The sequence below is a fragment of the Macaca fascicularis genome, chromosome 6 (genome assembly GCF_037993035.2).
Source record: "Macaca fascicularis isolate 582-1 chromosome 6, T2T-MFA8v1.1".
In the NCBI taxonomy this organism is placed as follows: domain Eukaryota; kingdom Metazoa; phylum Chordata; class Mammalia; order Primates; family Cercopithecidae; genus Macaca; species Macaca fascicularis.
The window spans coordinates 118,924,372-118,937,407 of record NC_088380.1 but is presented as its reverse complement, the minus strand read 5'-3'; positions in this window follow the sequence as shown (position 1 = coordinate 118,937,407).

Genomic DNA, 13,036 nt, shown 5'->3' with positions numbered 1-13,036 from the left:
TACACCCAGCCTGGGATATTGTTCCTAATATCCATGGAGGGGAGAGGCTGATATTACTCCCAATATGGCAGGGGGTGAACATCCACCCTGTGATATTCTTCTTAATATCTCAAGGCCGAGAGGTTCATATTATTCCCAGTATCACAGACACTGTACACCCCCGTGTGATACCCTTCCTGATATCCGGAAGGGGAGAAGATGGTGTTAATCCCCATATTGCAGGAGGTGAACACCCACTCTGTGATATCTCTCCTAATTTGCAGGGGGAGAGAGGATAATTTCATTCCCAATATTGCAGAAGATGTAAACGCTCACCCCGTGATATTGTCCTTAATATTCCAAGGCACAGAAGATGATGTTACTCCAAATATCGCAGAAAGTGTACACCCCCCAGTGATGTTGTTCCCATGATCCAGGAGGGAAGAGGATGATATTACTTTCAATATCGCCGAGGGTGTACATGCCACCGGTGATACTGTTCCTAATTTCCACCTGGGAGAGGATGATATTACTCAGAATATCGCAGGGGTTATAAACACTCCTTTGATATTGTTCCTAATATCCAGGCGGGGAGAGGATGATATTCCTCCCTATATTGGAGAGGGTGTACACCCGTCTATGATACTGCTCGTAATGTCTAGAGGGGGAGATCATATTACTCACAAAATCTTAAACAGGCTGTGTGTCCTTCGTGGATCCTAATACCCAGGCAGAGATATTACACCTCAAGTCGCGGGGAATGTCTACCCTGAATGTCACATTGTTTCCTATACCTAGTGAGGAGAGGATGATTTCGCGACCAATATCCAGGAAGTCAACACGCCCCCTGTGATATGGTTCCTAATATCCACGTTGGCAGAGGATGATAATACTGTCAATATGAAAGGGGTTGTCCAACTCGCCTGAGATATTTTTTCTACTATCCAGAAGAAGAGAGAATGATAATACTCCCAATAGTGCTGGGTGTGTCTTCCGCCATGTGATATTGTTCTCAACAGCTAAAGTGAGAGAAGATAATAACATTCATTGTACTGCAGGGGGTGTAAAAAAACAGTGACATTGTGAGGGGGGTGAGCCACCCCCCGCGAGGTGGGGACCAATAGCCACCCCCTCTCCCCACCTTGGCTATTGGGAGCCACCTCGCAGGGGGGTGAGCCACCCTCCGCGAGGTGGGGACCAATAGCCACCCCCTCTCCCCCCCTTGGCTATTGGCAGCCACCTCGCAGGGGGGTGAGCCACCCCCCTGCGAGGTGGGGACGAGGGAAAAGAAAAAAAAAAAGCTGTTGGATGAAAGGTATCCTTTTAGTTTTATGCATGTGTTGGGATCTGGCCCAACACTTGTCTTAAGTTCTGGGAAACATGTGCAGAACGTGCAGGTTTGTTACATAGGTATACATGTGCCATGGTGGTTTGCTGCACACATCAAGCTGTCATCTACATTAGGTATTTCTTCTAATGCTACCCCTCCCCTTACCCCCCGCCCCCCAACAAGCCCGGTACACTTGGAAATGCTTCCACATCGGGAAGTAGAGATGAGAATGAGAAAAGTGAAATGCATCCATTTCTTGCCTTGAGCTACTTGTTCATGTACAGTGCATGGATCCAGGGAAAGCAGACACATAGAGTAAAGCAAGAGGCACAGGAAGTAACTTGACTAAATTCTACTTATGCGTTTACATTGGTAATGAGGACAGTGTCCAAGAGACTGCTCTCTGTAGGACCAGAGGCTGGCCAAGAGGATTGAGTGGGGAATGGATTTTGAGCCCCTGCTCATGAAAGAAGAATCCAAAGGTGGTGGTCAAGCCAATGCAAGAGGATCATTTGAGACCAGGAGTTCAAGACCAGCCTGGGCAACATAGTGAGACCTTGTCTTTCCAAAAAGAAAAAAAATTAGCTGTACATGACAGCATGCACCTGCAGTCTCAGCCACTTGGGAGGCTGAGGACAGAGGAAAGCTTGAGCCCAAGATGTTAAGCCTGTAGTGAGCTGTGATAGCATCGCTGCACCAAGGAAGATGGTGCTAATCTATCAGGCAAAATCTATCCATATGATCCAATCACTTCCCACCAGACTCTACCTCCAACACTGGGGATTATATTTCTTTCTTTTTTGTGTGTGAGTTTGATTTTTTTTTTTTTTAATACTCTAAGTTCTGCGATACATGTGCAGAACGTGTGCAGGTTTGTTACATAGGTATACGTGTGCCATAGTGGTTTTCTGCGCCCATCAATCTGTCATCTACATTAGGTATTTCTTCTAATGCTACCCCTCCCCTTCCCCCCCAACAAGCCCCGTTTTGTGATGTTCCCTTCCCTGTGTCCACGTGTTCTCATTGTTCAACTCCCACTTGTAAGTGACAACACAGAGTGTTTAGTTTTCTGTTCCTGTGTTAGTTTGCTGAGAATGATGGTTTCCAGCTTTATCCATGTCCCTGCGAAGGACATGAACTCATTCCTTTTTATGGCTGCATAGTATTCCATGGTGTATATGTGCCACATTTTCTTTATCCAGTCTATCATTGATGGGCATTTAGGTTGGTTCCAACTCTTTGCTATTGTAAATAGTGCTGCAATAAATATATGTGTACATGTGTCTTTAGGGTAGAATGATTTAGAATTCTTTAGGTATATACCCAGTCATGGGATTGCTGGGTCAAATGGTATTTCTGGTTCTAGATCCTTGAGGAATCACCACACCGTCTTTCACAATGGTTGAACTAATTTATACTCCCACAAGCAGTGTAAAAGCATTCCTATTTCTCCACATCTTCTCCAGCATCTATTGTTTCCTGACTTTTTAATGATCACCATTCTAACTGGTGTGAGATGGTATCTCATTGTGGTTTTGATTTTCCAGTGTCATCCACCAGTGATGATGAGCTGTTTTTCATATGTCTGTTGGCTGCATAAATGCCTTCTTTCGACAAGTGTCTGTTCATATCCTTTGCCCACCTTTTGATGGGGTTTTTGTTTTCTTTTTGAAACTTTATTTAAGTTCCTTGTAGATTCTGGATATTAACCCTTTGTGAAATGGATAGATTGCCAAAATTTTCTCCATTCTGTAGGCTGCCTGTTCACTCTGATGATAGTTTCTTTTGCTCTGAAGAAACTCTTTAGTTTAATTAGATCCCATTTGTCAATTTTGGCTTTTGTTGCCATTGCTTTTGGTGTTTCATGACATGATTTCAAAGATTTCAAAGACATGAAATCTTTGCCTGTGCCTATGTCCTGAATGGTATTGCCTACGTTTTCTTCTAGTTTTTTTTTTTATTTTATTTTTTTTATGGTTTTAGGTCTTACGTTTAAGTCTCTAATCCGTCTTGAGTTAATTTTTGTATATAGTGTAAGGAAAGGGTCCAGATTCAGTTTTCTGCATATGGCTAGCTCATTTTCCCAACACCATTCATTAAATAGGGAATCCTTTCCCCATTGCTTGTTTGGGTCATGTTTGTCAAAGACCAGATGGTTGTAGATGTGTGCTGTTATTTCTGAGGCCTCTGTTCTGTTCCATTGGTCTATATATCTGTTTTGGTATCAGTACAGTAGTAGCCTTGTAGTATAGTTTGAAGTCAGGTACTGTGATGCCTCTAGCTTTGATCTTTTTGCTTAGGATTGTTATCATTATAGAGGCTTTTTTTGTTGTTGTTGTTGTTCCATATAAAATTTAAAGTAGTTTTTTCTAATTCTGTGAAGAAAGTCAATGGTAGCTTGATGGAAATAGCATTGAATCTATAAATTACTTTGGGTAGTATGGCCATTTTTATGATATTGATTCTTCCTATCCATGAGTATGGAATGTTTTTCCATTTGTTTGTGTCCTCTCTTATTTCCTTGAACAGGGGTTTGTAGTTCTTCTTGAAGAAGTCCTTCACATCCCTTGTAAGTTGTATTCCTAGGTATTTCATTCTCTTCATAGCAATTGTGAATGGGAATTCAAGCATGATTTGGTTCTCTGTTTGTCTGTTATTGGTGTATAGGAATGCTTGTGATTTTTGCACATTGATTTTGTTTCCTGAGACTGCTGAAGTTGCTTATCAGATTAAGGAGATTTTGGGGTGAGACGATGGGGTTTTCTAAATATACAATCATGTCATCTGCAAACAGAGACAATTTGACTTCCTCTCTTCCTATTTGAATATGCTTTATTTCTTTCTCTTGCCTGATTGCCCTGGCCAGAACTTCCAATACTATGTTGAATAGGAGTGGTGAGAGATGGCATCGTTGTCTTATTCCAGTTTTCAAAGGGAATGCTTCCAGCTTTTGCCCATTCAGTATGATATTGGCTGTGGGTTTGTCATAAATAGCTTTTATTATTCGAGATATGTTACATCAATACCTAGTTTATTGAGTGTTTTTAGCATGAAGCAGTGTTGAATGTTGTTGAAGGCCTTTTCTGCATCTATTGAGATAATCATGTGGTTTTTGTCATTGATTCTGTTTATGTGAGGGATTACATTTATTGATTTGCATATGTTGAACCAGCCTTGCATCTCTGGAATTAAGCCAACTTGAACATGGTAGATAAGCTTTTTGATGTGCTGCTGGATTCAGCTTGTCAGTATCTTATTAAGGATTTTCACATCGATGTTCACCTGGGATATTGGCCTGAAATTTTCTTTTTGTGTTCTGTCTCTGCCAGGTTTTGTTATCAGCATGATGCTGGCCTTATAAAATGAGTTATAAAAAGAGGAGTCCCTCTTTTTCTGTTGTTTGGAATAGTTTTAGAAGGAATGGTACCAGCTCCTACTTGTACCTCTTGTAGAATTTGGCTGTGACTCTGTCTGGTCCTGGTTTTTTTTCTGGTTGGTAGGTTGTTAATTACTGCCTCAATTTCAGAACTTGTTATTGGTCTATTCAGGGATTTGACTTATTCCTGGTTTAGTCTTGGGAGGGTGTACATGTCCAGGAATTTATCCATTTCTTCTAGATTTTCTAGTTTATTTTCAAGGAATAGTTTATAGTATTCTCTGATGGTAGTTTGTATTTCTGTGGGATCAGTGGTGATATCCGCTTTATCTTTTTTTATTGTGTCTATTTGATTCTTCTCTCTTTTATTTTTTATTAGTCTGGCTAGTGGTCTACCTATTTTGTTAATCTTTTCAAAAAGCCAGCTCCTGGATTCAATGATTTTTTTGAAGGGTTTTTTGTGTCTCTATCTCCTTCAGTTCTGCTCTGATCTTAGTTATTTCTTGTCTTCTGCTACCTTTTGAATTTGTTTGCTCTGCTTTCTAGTTGTTTTAATTGTGATGTCAGGGTGTCGATTTTAGATATTTTCTGCTTTCTCTTGTGGGCATTTAGTGCTCTAAATTTCCCTCTAAACACTGCTTTAGCTGTGTCCTAGAGATTCTGGTATGATGTATCTTTGTTCTCATTGGTTTCAAAGAACTTAATTATTTCTGCCTTAATTTTGTTATTCACCCCATAGTCATTCAGGAGCAGGTTGTTCAGGTTCCATGGGGTTGTGCAGTTTTGAGTGAGTTTCTTAATCCTGAATTTTAATTTGATTGCACTGTGCTCTGAGAGATTATTTGTTATGATTTCTGTTCTTTTGCATTTGGTGAGGAGTGTTTTACTTCCAAATATGTGGTCCATTTTAGAGTAAGTGCTATGTGGTAATGAGAGGAATGTATATTCTGTTGATTTGCAGTGGAGAGTTCTGTAGATGTCTATTAAGTGTACTTGGTCCAGAGCTGAGTTCAAGTCCTGAATATTCTTGTTAATTTTCTGTCTCATTGATCTGTCCAATATTGACAACAGGTTGTTAAAGTCTCCCACTATTATTGTGTGGGAGTCTAAGTCTCTTTGTAGGTCTCTAAGAACTTGCTTTATGAATCTGGGTGCTCCTGTATTGGGTGCATATATATTTAGGATAGTTAGCTCTTCTTGTTGCATTGATCCCTTTAATATTATGTAATGCCCTTCTTTGTCTCTTTTGATCTTTGTTGCTTTAAAGTTTGTTTTATCAGAGACTAGCATTGCAACCCCTGCTTATTTTTGCTTTCCATTTGCTCTGTAAATATTCCTCCATCCCTTTATTTTGAGCCTATGTGTGTTTTGGCACATGAGATGGGTCTCCTGAATACAGCACATCAATGGGTCTTGACTCTTTATCCAATTTGCCAGTCTGTGTTTTTTAATTGGGGCATTTAGCCATTTACATTTAAAGATAATATTGTTATGTGTGAATTTGATCCTGTCATTATGACGCTAGCCAGTTATTTTGCAAATTAGTTGATGCAGTTTCTTCATAGTGTCAATAGTCTTTACATTTTGGTATGTTTATGCAGTGACAGGTACTGTTTTTTTTCTTTCCATATTTAGTGCTTCCTTCAGGAGCTCTTGTAAGGCAGACCTGGTGGTGACAAAATCCCTCAGCATTTGTTTGTCTGTAAAGGATTTTATTTCTCCTTTGCTTATGAAGCTTAGTTTGGCTGTATATAAAATTCTGGGTTGAAAATTCTTTTCCTTCAGAATGTTGAATATTGGCCCCCACTCTCTTCTGTCTTGTAGGGTTTCTGCAGAGACATCTGCTGTTAGTCTGATGTGCTTCCATTTGTAGGTAACCTGACTTTTCTCTCTGGCTGCCCTTAACATTTTTTCCTTTGTTTCAACCTTGGTGAATCTGATGATTATGTCTTGGGGTTACTCTTCTTTGGGAGTATCTTAGTGGTGTTCTCTGTGTTTCCTGAATTTGAATGTTAGCCTGTCTTGCGAGATTGGGGAAGTTCTCCTGGATAATATCCTGAAGTGTGTTTTCCAACTTGATTCCATTTTCCCCGTCACTTTCAGGTACACCAATCAAACATAAATTTGGTCTTTTCACATAGTCCCATATTTCTTGGAGGCTTTGTTCATTCCTTTTCATTCTTTTTCTCTAATCTTGTCTTCACACTTTATTTCATTAAGTTGATCTTCAATCTCTGATACCCTTTCTTCTCCTTGATCAATTCAGCTATTGATACTTGTGTATGCTTCATGAAGTTCTCTCGCTGTGTTTCTCAGCTCCGTCAGGTTATATATGTTCTTCTCAAACCAGGTTATTGTAGTTAGCACTTCCTGTAACCTTTTATGAAAGTTCTTAGTTTCCTCGCACTGGGTTAGAACATGCTCCTTTAGCTCACAGGAATTTGTTATTACTTACCTTCTGAAGCCTCCTTCTGTCAGTTCATCAAACACATTCTCCATCCAGTTTTGTTCCCTTGCTGGTGAGGAGTTGTGATCCTTTGCAGGAGAAGAGGCATTCTGGTTTTTGGAATTTTCAGCATTTTTGTGCTTGTTTTTCCTCATCTTCATGGATTTATCTACCTTTGATCTTTGATGATGATGACCTTTGCATGGGGTGTTTACGTGGGTGTCCTTTTTGTTAATGTTGATGTATTGCTTTCTGTTTGTTAGGTTTCCTTCTAGCAGTCAGACCCCTCAGCTGCAGGTCTGTTGAAGTTTGCTGGAGGTCTACTCCAGATTCTATTTGCCTGAGTATCACCAGCGGAGGCTGCGGAACAGCAGATTGCTGCCTTCTCTTTCCTCTGGAAGCTTCATCCCAGGAAGGCACCTGCCAGATGCCAGCCAGAGCTCTCCTGTATGAGGTGTCTGTCGACCCCTGTAGGGAAATGTCTCTCAATCAGGAGGCATGGGGGTCAGGGACCCACTTGAGGAGGCAGTCTGTCCCTTAGCAGAGCTCAAGTTCTGTGCTGGGAGATCTGCTGCTCTCTTCAGAGCCAGCAGGCAGGAATGGTTAAGTCTGCCAAAGCTGCGCCCACAGCCACGTCTTCCCCCAGGTGCTCTGTCACAGGGAGATGGGAGTTTATCTATAAGCCCCTGACTGGGGTTGCTGCCTTTCTTTCAGAGATGTCCTGCCCAGAGAGAAGGAATCTAGAGAGGCAGTCTGGCTACAGCAGCTATGCTGCACTGCTGTGGGCTGTGCCCAGTTTGAACTTCCCGGCAGCTTCGTTTATACTGTGAGGGGAAAACTGCCTACCCAAGCCTCAGTAATGGCGGACGCCCCTCCCCCCACCAAGCTTGAGCATCCCAGGTCAACTTCAGACTGCCCTGCTGGCAGCAAGAATTCCAATCCAGTGGATCTTAACTTGCTGGGCTCCATGGAGGTGGGATTCACTAAGCAAGACCACTTGCCTCCCTGGCTTCAGCACCCTTTCCAGGGGAGTGAACGGTTCTGTCTCGTTGATGTTCCAGGCACCACTGGGGTATGAAAAAATAAACTCCTGCAGCTAGCACAGCATCTGTCCAAACAGCCACCCAGTTTTGTGCTTGAAACCCAGTGCCCTGGTGGTGTAGGCACCCGAGGGAATCTCCTGGTCTGCAGGTTGTGAAAACTGTGGGAAAAGCCTAGTGTCTGGGCCAGATAGTACCATCCCTCATGGCACAGTCCCTCAAGGCTTCCCTTGGGTAGGGGATGCAGTTCCCTGACCCCTTGCACTTCCTGGGTAGGCGATGCTCCAACTTGCTTCTGCTCACCCTCCATGGGCTGCACCCACTGTCTAACCAGTCCCAGTGAGATGAGCTGGCTACCTCAGTTGGAAATGCAGAAATCACTCACCTTCTGTGTTGGTGTCACTGGGAGCTGCAGACTGGAGCTGTTCCTATTCAGCCATCTTCGGGGTTATATTTCAACATGAGATTTGGCGGAGACAATCAAACCATATCACTAGCCTAGATTATATTTGTCTTTACAGCAGCACAGTCAGTGGTACAAATAATTTTTAATATTATTTTATGGAGGAAACAACTCATAAAGGCAAATGTACCCAGGGCCCATGGAAGTCATAATATAGTTCTGATAACAACTTTTCTATGATCTTAATATTATGGATGAGAAAACTGAAGCATGCTTAAGTGTCTTGCCCAATGCTACACAGCTGGCAATCGACAGAGCTGAAACTCAAGTCCAGGCACTCTAATTCCAGTGTTTCACAAAACACTATCCTCAGCTCTGCAGATTTGCTTTTCAATGGAGTATTTCACATGAATTTTCTAGATAGCTAAAAACAGCTCTCTACAAAACCAAAACATTTTGTTTTATTAATTTTGGATGAAGATCATCCATATCTTTGTTATTTACTTTCCTGCCTTATTAATTAGATCATTGTGAACATAATGTAGTCTTTTTAATGATGGTGGTGTTTTTGTCCATAGCTAGTCTTTATTGAATTTTTTATGTACCTGCACCATTCTATGATTTTTCCTATATTAACTAATTGAATTCTCACAACTCTGTGAGGCAGAGTTTACAGATGAGGAAACCAATGTTAAGTGAGATAAAGGTACTTAACCAAGTTCACCTAGCTGGAAGGTAGTAATTGGATCCAGGCATTCTGGCTGCAAAGCTGAGCCTCTTAATCAGGGTGTCAGAGGAGCTTTGTGTTGTGCAGTGCAGAGTGCTGCTCTTAGGAGCTTTATTTGTACCCCTAATATCTTCAGAATAATAGATTATGTTAAGTCTGGGTCCACTTTTCAGGATACATCCACTCTCCTTGTCAGGTAGTTGGCTGATAATTCTAGCTGTTTTGTTTCTAATTTGTTTCTCAATAAATTTATGGAGTGCCTACTATGTGCCAGGTATGGTCCTTACTTGCTGCTTCCAAATTATTTTAACGGAAGAACCAGACAGCACATTATTTTAGCTCTGTATGTCAAGTATTGTTAATATGTGCTGTATGAAAAGGTACCCCAGTTATCAGACTTGTGATCCTTATTGTCTGGCCTTGTGAGATTGGTTTTAGATAGCCTTGAGGGCTTTTGTGTGTTAATGTTTATTTCTTGGCTTTGTGTTAATGTTTATTTCTTGGCTTTTCAGATAAATTTTCAGTAGTGAGCACTGGTAAGTGGCATGGTAGATATTATTATATGTAAGGAGAAAGTACTTGGCATGATACTGTAATTCAGCAAGTGGCTTGACAGAATCCATTCAACTGCTTCACAGCAGTGTCTTCATGGTCTTTACTGAATAGTGTTATAGATGATTTAAACGGAAAATAAGACTCCATTGGGCTATTCTGGATTATTCTTTCCTTACGGCTCAGTGTTCATTGTGCAGCCTGAATTTGGGATGGACTTTACCTCCTTACCTATATATCTGCCATCTCAAGGTTTTTAATGTGAGAAGAAATGCTTTTTATTTGTCTTGACATCTGTTTATACTGAAATGTCACATTACTGACATTGTGACGTTCATGGCTACTTTAGAGTTTTATACTCCAATTGGCCATAGCTCTAGGATTTGAAGACCACTCCCTGCCATCAATGTGATTATTTTCTATAAACCTAATTTCAGTTATTGGCCTTCACAGCCCTCAGGAATCATGCTACTACTCCCTAAACCTTATTCTTTATGACCACCCCAGAATGCTGTGCCAACTGGGAATCAGTTTATAAACCTACAGAGGATTGATGGTTTCTAGGCCCTGCTGCTCAGTCATCATGGAAATCCCTGAAGCCTTTTGTAGGCTCTGGAATATTAACTAACAATTTGCATAAGAGAAAAACAGGCAAAGGATGAGAAAATTTCATGAAACCTCTACATCTGTTTAAAAACAAACAAACAATCTTCCCTAGGTTATTACCTAATTCAGAGTGTGCAAACAGGTTGAATTTAGGCCACAGACATTTTGTTTTGCCTGCATCTTAAACCTCAAACCTTTTCAATCAATTACTTTCATTTAAAAATCAGGAAATTTCTCTAAAAATATTCTAGATTTCAAACTTCTTTTGAAAATTGGTGATCTGACAACATTGGTCCCATGTGTCTGTATAGCAGTAATTGGCTGGACTTGGCAGCACCTGGCCACTGTGGACAGGGCTTGTCCTGCCCCCACTTGCCACAGCCCCTATGCAGTCCAGTTTGCTTACATATTTTACTTGCCTGTCCCCTGGAGGCATTTGATATCCTGTGGGCATTGTATCCCCTAATACGAACCCATGAAGATAAAAGCTCAAAAGTTCAGGACCACAATATCTCTGCTTAGTTTTCTGCTAGTTAATATAACTTTAAGAAATTAATATTGAAAATACATGCTCACAAAAATTAAACACTGTATAAATATAGAAGTATGTACAGTAAAAAGTACAAGACCAGTGACCTTGTTGATCCAAAAATTCCCTTTCCTCTTTTCCCAGAAATAATACTTTAATAGTATCTTTTCCATTCTATTTCTGCAAATATAATTCTTTATCCAACAGGTGTTACCTATTTTTTGTCAAGCCATATATGGATACAAATATTGGGTCCCACACATGTATAAAGAGTAATGTGGTATATTAAAGTAATTATCTGTATAGTTAACAAAAAACCCTCTTGTTGAAATGTCTGAATATTAGAGGAAAAATACTTTTTAATTATCTGGCTAATTGCCTTCATTAATCATCCTTTCATGTCCTTTCTTCATGGAATGAATTCATCCATTCAGTGGATGTTTATTGAGTTCTGATTATGTTCAAAGCACTGTGCTAGACAAAGTGGGAATTACAGAGAAAAACTGAAAACAAGATCAACAACATTACCATAAGAAAGAGGTGATGAATCTTTGCCTCCCTCAAAAGAGGTGAAGGTGTTGGATTTAGAATTAAACTTACCCTATTTTCAGTGGACCAAGTCTAAAATGTGAGAGTTTACAAAAGTCCCAGGGATGATCCAAACCTAATAGCTCAAAAGAAGTTCAGCAGAGTGGAGGACCTGGGTGGTGCAGAGATGGCAGGAGGTAGACCCACCCAGCACTGAGGCTGAGGTGAGTACAAGGGAGAGCTCAGTGATAAAGGAAGACCTCTGAGGATACAGACCCCAAGATGTCTGGCTTGGGTTCAGGCAGATAAAAACCACCATGGGCACGGACTGTGAGTCTTCGTCTCTCCTAAGAAGATTTTGATGAAAATTTTACTAAGATGAAGTTAAGATGAGACAGCAACAAAGGCAGAAATAAAATTAGAGATGTGTTCATGAGAGATTTAAAGAGAAAGCAGAATTTTGCCCTTGAAGTCTTACTCATACCTCAGTTACCTAAAAATAATATATTTTTATTGTTGGAACACTCTCTTTAATTAGAGAATGGTAAACAAAACAAAACAAGAAACAAAACAAAGAAAACCCTGCCAATCTTTAAAGAAATGAACAACCAAAAACCCGTAAAGGGTTACCATAAGGACTTTTATTTCCTCTGTAGATTTTCAGACAGTTGGGGCCTCTTGGAAATTATAGAAAACCCCTGTTTGTTCTGGATTGGCAGCCACTGCAAATGTAAGTAATGAAGGCACAGAGCAAGTAGGCCTCATGGAGTGGAACGATAAGCTGGTATAATTTATCACTCACTTTCTTTTTATATTTATTCAGTGGGGAAAGTTTTCCCTTGGCTCTCGGATAAAAAAACATCAGCAGTCCTATGACTTTCCTTATCATACTTAACTAATAAAACGATTGTCACTGTTACTCACCAAGCACAGTCTCAATTCAGAAGTCAAAATTTCTCATCCCATATAAGGCAAAACTCTGAACCTGATTTAAATATAAATCTTCCCTCCCCTACCAGGAAGCCTTCAACTGGAGGAGGGGTATAGTTTGTTCCTTTTCCCTTCCTTTGCTGTTCCTCCCCCAGCCTGATAATTGTGTTTTCTTATCCTTATCCTTCCAAATCTGAAACCAAGGAAAGAGAAGAACTAAAATAACCAGGAGAGTTTTTACTTGACTGCTGCTAGTACAAGGTGGCTTTGCAGCTCTTTTTCCCAGTTCTTGTCTTTCCCCATTCTGAACAATTCAGTCCTGAGCTGATTAGATGGTGCCCACCCAGATTAAGGGTGGGTCTGCCTCTCCCAGTCCACTGACTCAAATGTTAATCTCCTTTGGCAGCGCCCTCACAGACACAACGAGGAACAACAACACTTTGCATCCTTCAGTCCAATCAAGTTGACATTCATATTAACGATTACAGTTGGCTATGGTGCCCAGAATGGAGTATCAGAGCCCAAGTTGTGTGAGGAGGGCCTTGCCTCAGAGGGGTGCATTGGTGTGGCACGTCAGACCCCAAGCAGGC